Source organism: Coturnix japonica, chromosome 1, assembly GCF_054131305.1.
Source record: "Coturnix japonica strain WE chromosome 1, WE-NBRP24, whole genome shotgun sequence".
Taxonomy (NCBI): Eukaryota; Metazoa; Chordata; class Aves; order Galliformes; family Phasianidae; genus Coturnix; species Coturnix japonica.
In genome coordinates this window covers 51,863,243-51,879,338 of record NC_140663.1, presented here as the reverse complement: position 1 = coordinate 51,879,338, position 16,096 = coordinate 51,863,243, and the positions used below count along the sequence as shown (strand labels likewise).

At 49.5% G+C, this 16,096-nt stretch overlaps 1 protein-coding gene across 5 annotated transcripts in view; it reads left to right on the top strand.

The window, feature by feature from the left end:
• Positions 1-3,901: 3,901 nt before the first annotated feature.
• ELFN2 (extracellular leucine rich repeat and fibronectin type III domain containing 2) overlaps positions 3,902-16,096 on the top strand; it is a 54,591-nt gene continuing 42,396 nt past the window's right edge. For 2 of the 5 annotated variants that reach the window (XM_085539745.1, XM_085539777.1), the window contains exon 1: positions 4,962-5,095. The gene's annotated coding sequence lies outside the window, so the exon portion shown is untranslated. Of the gene's footprint in view, positions 4,024-4,105; positions 4,172-4,591; positions 4,934-4,961; positions 5,096-16,096 lie in introns of those variants that run through there. The other 3 variants (XM_085539753.1, XM_085539756.1, XM_085539742.1) reach the window with 3 other exon arrangements.

The window sequence follows — 16,096 nt, the reverse complement described above, 5'->3', positions numbered from 1 at the left end:
GCTGGATCTGTGTCAGACGATCCCCTGGGCTTGCAGGGGGAGGAGGTGGGAAATACTCATTGGGAGCAGTTTCCATGCAGAACGACAGTAATAATCCTTAGCCTTTTATCTGAAGCTTTTGCAAACATTAATTCATTAACCTCTCACAATCACCCTCCGAGGTGGGGATTATTATCCACAGGATTGGACAGATGGGGAAGCTGAGACAAGGATGAGGCAGTTGGTGCCACCAATTCCTCCCTGGCCGTCCTATAATCCATCTCTCCCTCTGCCAGTGGGGGGTGGGACAGCTTCTTTGGATACACTGTCTGGGACAAGGACAGAATTTAGGGGTGATGTTTGCTCTGAAGGAGTCACACATGTGGTACGGGTCTTTGTGCCTCTACATCCCATAGGTGGTCGCCATGGGTCACCCCATACCACTGCCCTTTCTCCAGGAGCCCCTGGCATGTTTCTGTGCCTGTCAGGTCACTATTTATATTATCACTGTAAGCAGAGGGGGAAAAGGAAAGGAGGAGAGAGAGGCATAGAGGAAAGTAACAGGACCTAGAAACAAAAGTCCTTTATGTCTCCTTAACCATCCCCATCTCCCTTCCAATTGTGATTTCTTCTTGTCTTAATGTTGCATCTCATTCTTGATGTGTGTGATTAAAACCCAAGAGATTAAAAGCTTACTCAAAGTAGATGAGATAGACTTTACTGCCTCCCTCCCTCTTGCTGGGACAGACCTCTGGGAAACCCGTCTCTTGCTTTTCCCATCTTCTCTCCCCTCCCTTTCCCCTCCCACCTCTTGATCCTTAGAGATGAAAAGGCCTTTTCCTTCTGTCAGTTTGAGCCAGTCTGGCCATTTACAAGGCAACTCTTTGATCTTCTTTCGGGGTCAAGTGGAGAGAGAAAGGATGCATCTGAGGCTGCAGAAGCCATTGACATAACATCTTAGCTGTCCATCTGCAGTGACTTCAGCATCCCTCCTCTGAGACACCCTCCTTCCCCAGGCCATTTGTCCATCAGAAAAGCTCTATGACAAAGCAGCAAAAAACCACAAATGGGTCTTGGAATCATTGCTCTGAATGTGCCACCTACAGTCATGTGAAACCCCTCTTTGGATGTGAGCATGTGAGAAGAAGGCTGGAGCAGAAAGAACTGATGGTGGATTCCCCTGGCTATTCCACCATTTTCAGGACAGGTAGAGGACTACAAAAGTTCCCCTTCATCTCTGACAAAGGGATTTTTCAATAGCAAGTCTGATAAAGCACAGATTTGCTCCCATTCATTCTCAGTGTGTTGGGGTGTGTAGAAAGGAACACATTCATTGCACTTTGGGTTCTTCCAAATTTGTACCTACTAAAGGAGGTAGACTGCACCACCTCCCTGCGCAGCCTGTGCCACTGCAGCACTGCCCTTTCTGAGAAGAAATTGTTCCTAATAATTTCACAGAGGGATTCACTGTTCCCACCTTGACTGTGTTCAAATTTGCTCTACACAACACAGCAACCAATGGAGTTAAGACTGAACTTGGCTCCACTTGGTCAATTGCGGTGCTTCCACAGCTAGAGCACAGAAGAAGGCCAGTTCTGTGTCTCATACTGGAAGAACCTGCTAAGAAGGTTCCTCATAAGGTTCTTCCTCATAAGGAAGAACCTGTGGTATGCTTGGAGACCTCTCAGCATGATGGAGACAGCATTGTGCAGCCCATGTGCCTCCTCTAGCTCCGCACATACTAAGGCAGGCTCTGGCAGCACTCCCACCTTGGATTCTCTGAGCATGGTAATGCCCAAAGCTCTCATGGGATATTATTTCCAAACATGCTGAAAAATGCTCCCTGCTCCATATGGCAAAGGAGGAGGCTCCAGCGCAGCAGTGCAGGAATAGTCCGTGCAATGTAGTGCTTGCTCTGTGCTTGCCATCTCCCATGAATGCTGTGTGCAGCCACCCGTGAAGAAAGAGCCTTCCGTCTTCGTTGCTGACAGCTGTCAGTCTCCAGGAAAAAATCCCTTCTCTCCCTGCTCCCGTGGTCCCACGAGCAGGGAAGGAAATCTGCCAACACGGTGCTTCTCCCTCTTGCTCTCTCTTTTGCTGCCTGTGAGTGAAGTTGCAGGGAAATAATGAAATAAAAGCCAAGGCCCAGAGAAAGCTGATTCATCCACAGCCCAGGGCCAGCGGCCGGCTCCAAGCAGAGCTGTAAAATCAATCTGTCACTGCTCACCGCAGTATAGATCAGGGAAGAGATTGAGACTGCAGCGAGGGCTGAGCCCAGCCTCCTCCTGGGGACCTCTTTCCCAGTGGTGGGATTCCGTGGGGTGCACAGATGGATGGATGGGGAGGAGGTAAAGAGGGAAAAGAGCTCTGTGATCTGTCACTGATGGTGCTTGGCACGCACCCATGCTGCCCAGCTCAAGGACCCAGTGGTGGGGGATGCTGAATGTGAGCTCTGGTAACCCCAACCCACAACAGAAGGTTAAAACTTCAGCTGAACACATAAAACGGGGCAATTTGTGGTACTGTTTCCATTCCTATTGGGGAGGGAGAGAGGCTGGAGGGCAGTGGTCTCAGCAACGTTAACACGAAAGAATGAGAAGGTGATTATTCTTCTGTAGTGCTGGGCATAGAGCAGAACGCGCCTGCAGCTGACTTCCACTAAAGTATCTGTGACGTACTTAAGTTGTTTTTTTTTCTTGGTGAGGTTCTTTCTATTTTTTTTCCCCTTTCTTGTGAAGTAACAAACAACAGAGACTTCTCAGGGCTTCTGACAAGGACAGAGCCTCTGCAGTATCAGCGTGGAGGTGAGCTTCTCCACCCTATATCTGGTTGTCTGTCATGGGGCAAATAAACACTGAGGGCAGGGCTTAGAATCAGATAGAGAACCCAAGTGCCCCGTGTGCCTGGGGATGTGCTGCTTACTTCTATGTGTCTCTCGGCTCTGTTCAATCTGTTTGATTGAAGAACTGTTCCTGGGTCTGTGTTAGTATAAGGCAGGACAATCTGACACCCCCTTGGGCCACAGAAACACAAGGATCTTGTCCCAGTGACTCTCAGAGGCAAAGCTGGTGGGGACCCATCCCCTGAGAGACGGCGATGGAGGAATTCCATCAGGAGAAAATCCTGTTTTGATTTGGTGTTGGAAACCATTTCTTTCAGTACAGCACCCTCCAAGATTAGACTGAGTTTCTTACAGGGGGTAGAAAAAAACACGATTTAATTCCTTTAGTTTTTAGCTTTAAATGAGCTTGAAAGAAAATAATCCACCATCATAACTCCCCCAGATGATCAAAGCAAGGAAACTCGAGTTCATAGCCTTTGTGATCCCAGGTGGAGCAAGTAGGTTTTTCATTTAACCCAGTGGGAACAGACATCTGATGGATCAGGGTGTCAAAGGAGCTCACCCTGCATAAAGGTGTGAGATAGATTGCTTCTGTATTTCGATACCTATGTTGGGATTGAAGAACAAGGAGTGGGTCCACAGCTACGATCCTGGGTATGCATGATGGGATAACTTCTCTGTAGATCTCACGGTGCTGAGAAGAATGCCTTCACCCAGCTGTTGTGAGTGCGGCTGTGTGAAGGAGGGGGTGAAGAGTGTCTGCTCAGCTGAGTGTGAAGCTTTCAGGGCATTTCCTCCTGTTGTTGATACCTCCAGTGCGAGGGACATGCGAGGCTGGCATAGGAACATGTGTGTGTGAGCTGGTCGTGAGGAAACGCAAGTGTTGAGGAAGGATGCTGCCATCAGAGCTACCTCTGAGCAGAGAGCAAAGCACTTCCCAGCACCAAAGTGGACCTTGAGACATTTCTGAGCAAGGCTGTGACACGTGGCTGCCTGGAATAGCAGGAGACTGGATTGCACAGCCCAGGAAAGCAATTCCAGTATTCCTTAGTTTCTTTGCAGCTGTTGCGTGGCTATGCATGGCTGGGCAAGACAGAGCATCCTTCCACAGCGGAGTGTGAGGGATGTGGAGCATGGTTTGTGCATCTGATGTCCGGCTGTCATGTGTGGGACAGGTGATTCCTTCTGTGGTTTCAAAGCAGGTATCATCCTGTGTATTTGGGGGCTGAGCTGTGGCCGGTTCTCCAGTACCTGATGCACACATGTGCTCCTTTCTGTCTGTAGGCGAGATCTCCATCCATGGTGGCTGATGTACACTTGGATCTTCCAGGAAGCTGGAGCATGTATGTGGTATGTCCGAGGAGATGCTGATCTGAGCAGGTGTGGGAAGGTCTCCCCATGCGTGTGCATGTGTGGGGGTGAGGGCTTTTCCCAAACTCCTGTTGCATCTGTATGTGCTAATGTGCAAAATACCACCCGGGGTGCAGTTTTCCATGGCTTCCATGTCTGCACACGCCATGTACCTGCAGGGCACCCATACATGCAGTGTGCATCCACCTGCAGGGGTGCTGCATGTAGTAGCTGTTGCTTCAGAGCGCGTGTGTGCCATTCTTAAAACCCATCGTGTTTTCACGTCGGTGACACGATCCTGAGCGGCTGAGGTGCTGCTGCTCGTGTGTGCGTGCGTGTGCGTTCCCTATAGCCGCTGCCGCTGTCACGCGTGGGCCGGCGCCGTGCCTGCCCCATCCCTCTGGGCCCCCCCCGCTCCTCCCGCACCGGGAGAGCAGAGCTCGGCGCCGGCTCCATCCATGGCAGAGGCAGCTCCGCCGCTGGCAGCCGGCACAAGCAGAGCCCCGTTAGCCCGGCCCGCGGCGCAGCCATCGCTCGCTGTTTAAATGCCTTCTTCCCCCGGTGATGCGGAAGCAGAGAAGGCAGCAAACCCCCCCCCGGCAGTGCGCTCCCTGCCCTGGCTGCTCCTGTGCGCGGCGGGGAGCGCTGCTTAGGGGACAGAGCAGCCGGGAGGGGTGACACGGGGCGGGGGACAGCGCGGAGGGGCTGCGGGTCGCGCCTCCACGGGGCATGTCACGCGTGGGAGAGACCCTTCAGGAGCAGGTATGTGTATGTGTGCGTGTGCGTGTGACACAGTCGGTGCGTACGGCTCGGTGTCGCCCGCTCGGAGACGCGGCTGAGCTTGGAGGGGGAGCGGAGAGGGGCAGGATGGAGGGATCGCCCTCTTCCCGCTGCCCACCCGCGGGTGGGTGCCTCTGAGCCGGGGTGAGTGCGAGGGAGATGGGGAGGGAGTGGGGAAAAAATGCCCATATGGGGGGACGGGAGGGAGCGAAGCTGGGGGAGAGGTGCTCCCTATCACCGCATCACCCATCAGTGGTGGTAGGGAGAGAGGTGCTCCCCATCACCATTTCCGTGTATGCTTATGTGTGTGCCGGGGATCAGGATGCCGAGTAGGTCCAGGGCTCTGCATGCAGGCTGGGTTGTATGCTGTGCTTCAGTCCAGAACCCGCAAGGAGAGAGGATTCATGCATTTTTTGTGTGTGTATATACATGTGAGTGTGTCTCTGTGTGTGTTCATCTCACGATATTAACCTATACATAAACATACATCTGTAGGTATATCTATATATACATATAGGTATATACCCCCATATTTATAGGTGTATGCCCCTCTGTACGAACATATATATAAATATATCTATAGTTTTATGCCTATACCACCTTTATATCCATATAACTGTAGATACACAGACATATATGGACACTGCTAGCAGTTACCATGGGGAGAAGAAGGCAGACCCATCTCAAACTTTGCCAGGGAGCCTTTGCAGTCCAGGCTATGTCCATGTCTGTGTGTATTTGCCTGGTTTGAATGCAGAGGAGTGAGTAAACCTGGGCTCTGCTCTGACACTGCTCTGCTGGGAGGCTGCTGGCTGCACGAAAGTCATTGCGTGGTGTCTGGCGAGTGTGAGACTGTGTGTGTGCGTGTGGTGGTGGTGAGATCTGCCTATTTACATAGGGGCCCAGGACAGTGAGCGGGATGCATGTGGATGTACACAGGCATTGCTTGCAGGGCGTCCGCATGCCCATTTATTCCAGCAGGGAAAGTGTGCCCACATTTTTATGCATCAAGATCCTCCTGCTTTGGGGCATGGGATGGGGGGAGGAGAAGCTGAATGAATGAATGGGAGCAAAACGAGGGGAAGAAGGAGGGGTAGGGGTGGGGGAGAAAGATGAACAGATGCATCCTAACCTCATCCCAGGATGGGCAGGAGTACACAGCTGCTGCTGTTCCCATTCCATAGCTTGGATCTGGTTGGGGAAAGACGGCGTAAATCTGCTAATGCTGCAGCATGCAGCGTACTCGGGAGCTGCTCTGCGTAATGCCCTCCTGTACGTGTGCCGGGGTGGTTCCCCCCCGGCCCAGTGTGCATGCATACCAATGCACATGTGTGCATATGTGTATGAGGTTGGAGGTGGTGGGGGGCAGGTTGTGCACAAAAACTGTGGTTGTGAACATCCTTGCAAGTGGCCAAAGAAGGAGGTGTCTGTGGTGGTGGGGAGCGAAGAGCATCACTTGTGTGCTGCGGGTGCATGCATCTTGCAGCTGAGGTCCATTTGCATCCTCACACAGGCGCTTGCTGCTGCTGGGGGCTGCTGTGTGTGCGCAGAGTGGGTGCATGTGTGCAGGCCAGGCTCAGGGGTTGCTCCCATCCCCCCCTACTTCTTTTCCCCTAAAGGCTGGAGAGCACAACCCTTCTGTCCACCCCGGTGGTAAGGAGCTCCAAGGGGAGCTGGGAGAGGGCTGCTGAGATTGGAGGAGGGATGTCATGATGATGAGTGTATGTATATGTATGAGGGGGTCTGTGGCCCTGGAGGGGGCCTGGAGAGAGGGAAGGCTGCATTGCCTGCTGTGAGCCAAGGTATTTGTCATGCATCAGGAGTGGGAGGATGTGGGAGTGTGTGATGTGGGGGTGCCGGGTGGAGGGGGTAAAGAGGTACTGTGAGGGTATGGGAGGATTTGGGGTGACACCCATCCTTCTGTCCCCTCCCAGTCTCCTTGCACCCCATCACTGATAGGTCTGGGGAAATGCAGCCCAGCAGCATCGCTAATGCAATAATATTCCAAGGAACCTTCATTTGCATAGAGCATGAATTATTAATATATTTAAATACAGCCCCCCCTTTCACCTCCCCTCTCTGTACCAGCAGCAGTGAGGGAACTGCAGGGACTGGAGGGCTTCTGCCGCGGTGCTGGGGGTGAGAAGCAGCCACTATGACCCCACTGATTTCCCCAGACCTTTCCCCACCCACTACCCTCCTTGTCCTGTTATTTCCCTGTGCAATGGGGTTGCCTTTCAGGGCATCAAACCTAAAGCGGGATGCAGAGAGCTGCCTCCATCTCTCTATTCCCATCCAAAACCACGGCAGGAGCTGCGGATGCATGGCCTTTTTCTCTCTTTTCCCAGCTCCAGGAGATGTGGGCATTTGGGATTGTGTTGTCTGAGCTAGTACAAAGAAGTGCTGTGCAGTGGGAGCTGCTTGCAGAGCACATACAGTAGAGGGGTGTTAGGAGGGGTTGTTTAGGCCATGGATCAGCCTGCAGTTCAAATCAGAAAGGTAGAACCGCAGGCAGGGAAGAGGGAGGGTGATGTGGCTGTGCTGGTTATTCCTACCTGGGTCGTGTCAGAAGGCAGATGCAGCTCCAGGCAGGGTGCAGATGCCTCATCTGACCCTGCTCGCAAGTGGCAGAGCGCGCTGCCCACCTGGGAAAAAAGCTTGTGGTCACATCAGGGCCCGCTGCAACCTCCCAGTGCTGTCAGCAGCCGTGTCACAAAATATCAGCACAACTGCTGGGAAAGAGAGACCTGGTTGTTCTCTCCCTCAGCCCAAATATTGTGGTCTTTTTTTCCCCCTCTCTCCCCTGTAAGCATGGGCTTGGACAAAGCTGTTCCTTATATTATCGCAGGAGATATGGGAACATCTCTGTCCTCACACTCATGAAAGCAGAGGAGATGTGCCCAACTCTGGGAAAGGGATGTGACATCCCTCAGGCACATGCAGTCCCCACTCATACCTGGTGACCAGGGCAGGACAGCAGTGCAGAAAAACTGTCTGGGAGCAGAGGTGCTTCTATTTTTTCCCCCAGGGAGGAGCAGAGCTGTCCTGAGCAGTGATGGCTGTGGGTGGGTATGGGGAGAGCTGCAGAACACCGTGGGCTCTGCCCGAAGGATTGTCCAGCTTGGCTCTTGGGAGGTGGCAGTGCTATAGGACTGCTGTTGTGGGTCTGCTGTATTTGCTTATGTCTCATGATGGTGATGGGCTGATAGTTGGACTTGATGATCTTAGCGGTCTTTTCCAACATTAATGATTCTATAATTCTACAGTCTGACAGCAGTTACTGCCTTGCGTTATTAGAGCTGTATCTGTGTCCTGCCTTTCCTGCGTTCTCCATCCAGTGAGGCAGCTTTATGTATCACTTTGCTGTCCTGTGAGCTCCTCTTTAAGAGAACAGGGGTGACAGCAGACTTTGTGTCCCCTGGGAGCATGGAGGTACTTGGCCATTGCCTGAGATGAACTGCTTGCTTGTGAATAGGTCTGACCAAATAATTTTGTGTTGCTGAGGAGAAATGACCTGATTTGCTCAATACTTCCAAGCCAAGAGGAAACCCAGTTCCAGCTGACCAGCTGATGTCCAGAAGGAGGGGAGGGTGGTTGTTGCTTTCAATAGCATTATAAGGGGCTGGAAACAAGCAGTTAAGAGCCAGGTGGAGGTGAGTGGTCTTAAGGACTTGTGAGAAAGCTGCTGCTGATTGCAGGGAGACTTTGAGGTTCCCAGGCAGACCTGGTTTGGGTAAACGCAGTGACAATATAGTGCTGTATATCATGAGACCACATGTCACAGAGATAGGCACAGGATCAAAACCCTGGAGCAGAATGTGTCCTACCACAGAAGGTGAAGCCCATCCATTGCTCTGCATGGACACAGTGGGTGTTCTGGGGCCTTGCCTTCCTACCTGTCCTCAGCCCAGGAGTGCACCTCCAGTTTTTCAGCATTTTGCCTTAGAGTTTATTTCCAGGCTATGCTTCATGGAGCTGATGGTGCCATGTGAATTTCTCAGAGGTGAGATGAAGTGTCTGGGGATCAGGAATCCATGTTTTTCTCTACGCAGAGACATCCATACACAAAGTTAACACCTTTCTGGTCTTGGTAAGCTGTAGGGGAAGTACTGTTTGCAAGAAGCCATGTCTCATTTTGATTCCTGTGGGTGTCAGTCGTTCTGATAGCAGAGAGATGGAGCTGATACTTATGTGAAGAAGGGTCATCTCTAGCATGATGTGGGGAGAGGGTCACAGCACTGTAGCTCTGCCACAATTGGCTTGTGGGGAAATCCTTTCCCCTTTATTTCCCAGAACCCACATTAGTTTGAAAAGCATTGGTGACAAATCATTCACTGTTGGAGGCATGACAGACATGTAAACCGTGTTCTGGGATGACGTAAGGGCTACTGGTTGCCTTAAAGCAAGGTGTAATATGTTTGTCTTCACTCTTGCTGTGGCTCATGATCTCAGTCTGTAGATCAGATGGGTCAGAGATCCCTGTGTGTTTTTAGGCTCCTATGGGAATTCCATGAGCTATCTTTCCTCTGAGAACACTGATGTATGCATGAGAACATGTGTTTGTGAACACGGAGGGAAGCATTTACCTCTGCTAGGCTTTATCAGTCCTGTCCTCTTGTATGAGCAGACACCTGTGTACTCAAATACATTCAGCAACATTGAGCCCCAAAGCATGAGGTAGGCCTAATTAATATCATTTCCAAGGCTTTAGTGAAACCAGTCTGGAGAACTTGGCATTCAGACTGGAGTGCTAGTGTAGCTGAAGGAGAGTGATCAGTTGGAGCAAATTCAGTGAAGAGCAACAAAATGATGAAAGGGCTGGAGGGTCTTATAAAGAGAGATTAAAAGAACTAAATAGGTAGAGCTTGGCTAAGTTTACAAGTATTTGTGGACTGTAAACATCAAGAAAAGGAAAAGATTGTTAGAGGTGGCAAAGGATGGGCAGAGAGGTAAGGGATGAGGCTGAGCAAAGGGGCAAATGCCTGGAGGACAGGAGAAAGCTTCCAGATGTGAGTACCCCAGTCAACCTTGAGATAATCTGTCAGGTTTAGGGAGATGCAACTGCCTACAGCAAGAAAATGTATGGTGGTGAAAGGGGATAGAGGGGAGCAAGACAGACTTGGCCAGTGGTGAAGGCGAAGTGACCTGCAAGACCTTTTTTTCATATGTGGGACTGTCAGGAAAAAAAAGAGAGATGTTTGGTCACCATTTGCTTTTTACTGATTCCATGTCTCATCTCTGGAGAGAACCTGCAGACACTGTTGTTGAGGGAGCAAAGAAGTGATATGGGAGGAGTGAGTAAACAGAGTCTGATGGAGTTGGACAACACTATTGGCTTCTTATTCCCATCCCTTCTGGTTGGAGGGACTGCCTAGAAAGCAGTCGTGTAGGAAGTGCCTGGGGTGCTTTCTAGGAGAATACAAGCTGAACTTTTCACAGTGAGTAGATGCCTCTTTCTGGACAAAGATGATTTGGCATAGGGACAGTGGGGTTGGGAGGATCATTCTTCTCTCTTCTGACTCCCTAGTCACAGATGGCCCAAAATTGGGACAACAAGGTCAGAAGGATTAACACTCCTCCTCTTTTTTTCCCCCATTGCAGTCACAGGCCAGGAAAATTGAGTCAGATCATAATAAAAGGATTAGCGTGGAGAGGCTGCCATGAATTGTGTGACAGACAGGTCAGGAAAATGGAAGGGAATTCAAGGAGGGGGTTGGCCTTGTTACAGATGGTCTACTGAAAGGACTCTGTGTTTATCAACAGGGAAAGGGAATTTGGTCTTACAAAGTTTGAAACAATTCATTGAGGGGACTAGCATCCAAGAACAAATGTTAAGCCCAGCAAGGATCTGTACTGGGATGACTGGTTGATATTAAGACCTCAGATCTGCTTCCAGGCAAAGGGGGAAAATCTCTTGTTGGAATGAGGTCTGTTGTTTGGTCTCTCGTGCATCCATTTCCAATAACAGTTAAGGTCCCAAAATGATGCTTATACCTCCTATTTGCTCAAGACATCTGAAAGCCACAGGGATATGGAAAGAACCTTGCTGAGCCAGGCCAAAGATTGTTCCAGTCCAATATTTCTGTTGGAGATATTGAACTGGCAAAGAGAGGATTCCCAAAAGTAAGAATGAAAGGACAGGACAACTGCATAGGAACACTTTCTCTGAACACCCTTTTAGCCTCCAATGATGTGTGGCTGAGGGATCTTGTCTTAGAAGGCTGTGCAGCTCTGAGATCTGTATGGATATTTTTCCTCTGTGGATTTGTTCAACTACTTTTTGAAGTAGAATTTTAGCATCCACAGAAACGTACAGCAGGAAGTTTGGAAGTTTAACAAAAGGCATTATATTATGAAGCAGCTCCTTTTGTTTGTCTTGAATCTGTTGATTTCTGGCTTAATTTCATGACCCTTATTTCTTGGATGGGAAGGGACAGTTGACACGTGTTCCCTTCACCCTTCCCATGTGGATTTTATAGACTTCTCTCATACTGTAGCCTCTATCATCTCTTTTCCAGTACTCCTTCACCTTTCTTCTTTCTGCTTCTCCCTTGGCCACAGCAGAGCAACTTTATAGTGGCAGAAAGCTACGGGGCATTGCTAGCAAAGTTTTGATATGATGTCACAGGGACGAGCAGCCTCAGGTCAAGCTTTTGTATCAGCTAAAGGACAAGATGTGAGAAGAGGAGAAGCTGGAAAAGGAGTCTGAACCATCTGAAGGTGCCCTACACCACTAAGACAAGACAGGGCAGTGGTGGTTTAGTCTGTAGATACAAGTTACTTGGGAAAATATAGGTTGGACATACTGGTGTGATGTGCAGTGCAGCAGAGTGGGAGAAGAGAATAAAAGGGCATAGACTATGTATGAGAAGGATCTTAGACCCAAGCATAGCACAGGGAGAAATTGATCCACTTGAAAGATGCCCAAGTGTGAACTCCCAGATGAGGATTAGATTTTTCTGAAGCAGAGTGAGAAACAGACAAAACCCTTGCTGATGTTAAGATTTTCTTGTATTTACTGGTTAGCCAAGACCCTCAGCCAGCTAATGTGGATAAGATGGATGAAAATGAAACACCAGCCATTTTGTGAACATTCTTCAAACAAAATAAGTTCAGAGGGAGGAAATGGGCTTGTGATAGGGACAAAAAAAAGTCTCTGTAGAGTCTGTGAGAGGGTGAAAGGTAAAACAGCCTAATGAATTTACAGGGCACAGAGAAAGAAGGTACATTTCCATAGCCATTTAGGCATCTTCTAGAGAGGAAAACTACTATTCTGAGTAGATGAAGGAAAGCAGAGGAACATGTTGCAACACACCAGGTACATGTAAGGCTCTTATACTAGTAATCAGTAGTGGAGATGATGAGGGAGAAGGTATTTTTCTGTCTACTCTCTTAATTTTCCATCCTCTCCTTTCTTTTGACTGCTTCCCCATGCTGAGGTAACCTTTCTTTTCTTCTGTGTCTCCTCACTTAACACCAGCTGCACCTCGTGCCTCTGTTTGCCTTCCTTTAATCCATAGGATGGATAAATGACAGACCCCCACTGTAATTTTTTAAATCAAAGCCCTTTATCTTGAATTGAGCAAGGTCGGGGGAAGCATCTTAAGGCATCAACTGCATTTTTTATCTCTGCCTGAGAGCAACTTAGAGGATGGCTCAACAGGATTAGTAGAAAGCACAAGATTGGACAAATGGATTTGGCAGGGGCTGGCTGGTGGGCCTGAGGGAGCCAGAGCTTGCTGTGCTGGGAACTCAGAGAGCTGGGCTCTGCTCAGGGCCTCTGTTGTTGCCTGCTGCCCACTGTGCCTCTGGGTGGGTGGAGGCAGCTAGATGGATGCTGAGCATGGGCCTGAGCAGCTTGAGACTGCAGAACCATTCTTTGCTGCTTAATGAGTGCTATAGGGTCATGGCATGCAGACACTGCATCATGCTCAGTGGGTGGCTGCCTTATGGGCATTCAACTTTTGCAAGCCATGGCCAAGAAGGATGTTACTCTTTGGCTTGCCTTCTTCTCCCCTTTTTGTTTTATATTTTCGTGAGTGCAAGTTCTAGCAGAGAGCATCATGGTGGTAGGTATGTGGAAGGGCAGACATACTATGTGTAACCTCTCCTTGCACATCTCCATGACTCACCATGCAACTCCAACATGCTTGTGGCCCTTGCCATACTCTCCTGTCAGGTGAGGCATCTCCTCTTTGGGAAACAGGTGGCTTTTGCCTGGAGTGAGAGAGGATGTGGACTTCCTCATCTACAGCCAGGAACTGCATCAGCTACACTCTAATGACCCAATGACTACTAGGCAATCTCCTTGCCTGTTCCATTCAAGGGCAATGCCCCTTGCATTATCCTATGTGCGCACATACAACAATGTAAATCAAGCATTCCCCTTGCCATTCTTCTCTCCAGCAGCTGATGGGTCCCTTTGGGGAGAAGAAGACCCCATTTCCTCTCTGCAGTCCTCTGCCATTCTGGCTGTGTGTCCTTGGGCTCTTTGTTGGTTGAGGACACCCCAGCCCATGTGCACTGCCCATGGGGAATACTCATGCAGTTCCTGCTCAGAAGAGAATTTGCACACAATGTGGGGGAGAGCCACCCTGGCCTGTTTATTCTTAATGCTTAGTATTATCTCCATTAATAATGCCACCTCTGCCTCACATGCTAATTAAGACTCAGGATTGTTAATGCAATTGGGAATTTGGGCAGAGACCACACAAGACTGGCTGGATTAAGTTAACCTTATGGACTGCTAATGGATCTCCTGGAGGGGCATTTCTGCTTAATGAGTACCCAGCTTGAATGGTAATCAGGGGCTTGCTCTGCGCGCTCAGCAGGGACCTTCAAGCAGGGATGCCGCAGGGCAGGAGCTGCTCGTGGGGAAAGGGAGAGAAGGTGAGGAGGAAAGAGAAAGGGACTGAGCTGGGGATAATGACCTTGGGGTGATGGAGTAGTTTCAGGCTGAGAGAGGAGCAAATATGCTGATGTTGCTGCTCATGGGGAGCCCTGGCTGGCTGCTGGGACTGGTTTTGATGCGCACTTGAATATTAAGAGAAAGTGTTCTTTTATTTTTGATTTTCTGGTAGTGATTTCCAGTGGTGAAAAGGTCCTGGGCTTGGATGGAACCAGGGCTTACTGGGAGCCCATGAAGCTGCTGGGAAAGGTGGTTAGTTTTTCACATCTGGTTCCTGTGTGCTAGTTTATTTCTCCAGAGGGAACAGGAGCAGACTGGGACACAAGGCAAAGTCAAAGCCAGAAATGGAGGCTGACTGCTTGCAGTTCAATTTGGGGAGTAATTTAGATCAGCTCTGGGAAAAATATACAGAGCTCAGGGTAAGGTACTTGGGAGGAAGGTAGTGATTTGAAGAACTGGTTAAGGGAGCAAAGAAATAGCTTTGGGGCTTCTTATTAAAGGGCCAATGACCCAAGAAATCCTTTGGTGGGCAGTTTCCATGCTTTAGATCCTGGCCAGGATGCTACTCGGTACCCATTAAACCCAGTTGTGGGTGATACTGGCTGGGGAATAGGAAGCCAGTCAGAATTCTTTATTATACTCTTGGATACAATGTCTGCTGTCTACTAACTCTGTTACCTTGAGCTGTCCTACTTGTGCTATATCAGCTCTGGATGGCCAGGGATCTCAAGTCTGGTTTGCAGTGGAAGTTGAGAGTTTGGGTGGAGGTTTGTGATGCAGATCCTGAGGGCTAGCAAGGGGTAACAAGAACACCAAAGGGAATAAATATAGTTCAGATTGCTGAGCAAGGTTTTCTTTTTCTTCTGGCTCTTGATATGAGAAGATACTGGGGAACTATAAGGAAGGAACTATAAGGAAGGAACTATAAGGAATACACTTGCTGTGTATTGCTGCATGGGAGTCAGTTCCCAGGGCAGACTGCTGCTGTGAGGGAGGCGAATTGAGGGAAGGCAAGAAAGGAGAAGCAGTTACCCAGAGGAGAGATAGTGAGGGAGGCAGATGGGCTCTTCCACCCAGAGAGGGATGCCTTCTCCAGAAAAGTGAATGTGCCAAGGGGTAACGAGGTATACGCACTTAGCATAGCTTTGTGTGTACTCATAGCATTGCATCTGCTGGGATGTTCAGGCTGTGAAAGTACACACTGGTGAGCACATAGGTGCTGCCCATAGGAAACAGTCCCCCACACACAGGCACAGACATTCAGAGGATATGTTGCTCCCAATGAACCCTGCACACCCATGTATACACATGGCAGCAGGTTGCACCCCTTGTCCCCCTTCAGCATGGTCCCATGTGTATAGAGTCACTCATGGCCACAGTGACAGATGCACATTTTTGCATCTTTCTGGTCTCCTTGCTTGCCAGCATAAATCAGGCATGTGAAGATCACAGAGCCATGGAACATCCTGAGTTGGAAGGGACCCATAAGGATTGCTGAGTCCAACTCTTGGCTCCACACAGAACCACCCAAAATCAGACCATAGCAAAACACATCCTCAGAGATGAATGAAATGAATGCCATGCAAGTATACACATGCAAACATACATATACATACCTCTTGCTCCTGTTCACCTTGCTCTCTCTCTCTGTTGTTTGTTTAGCCAGTCATGGTGCTTCTTCCATGCCCCTGAAGCACAGGAGCAGATGGTTTGGAGGTCAGTTTAGGATGCTGGTTTCCCTTTCAACTGACAGCTCTCTTTGGCTGCTTAGTTCGGTGCTAAGTATCTCAGCAATGAAGATGCTCCTTGCCTACCAACACATAACGCCTTTGTGTCACCTCTCAGCTCGTATTAGAAACCCTGAGTCCAGAGCCCTCTTTAAATTGCCCTCATGACAGCGCTTTAACCCAAGTAGCACTTAAGGCTGTTGTGGCTTTTCCAGGTTCAGAAAGGTCTGTTAGCTTTGATAAAATGAAGCAACCTCCTCTCTGCTCTGCTCTGTACATGTGCCTTGCTGAGGCCCAACAGGCTCTCACTTGTCCCCTTTCAGCCTGCATTATTCATTTCCTGTAATGCACAATTGATGTTTGTGGGCAGAGGCGTGCAGGTAATAGTCGAGCACAACGGAGAGGAAACGTTGTTGCTAGCAGGCTGAAATTGCCTGGGAGCATGGACCAAGTTGAGATGATGGAGAGAAAATTTGTGCTCCTTTGCAAGCACTTCTGAAAAGAGAATGA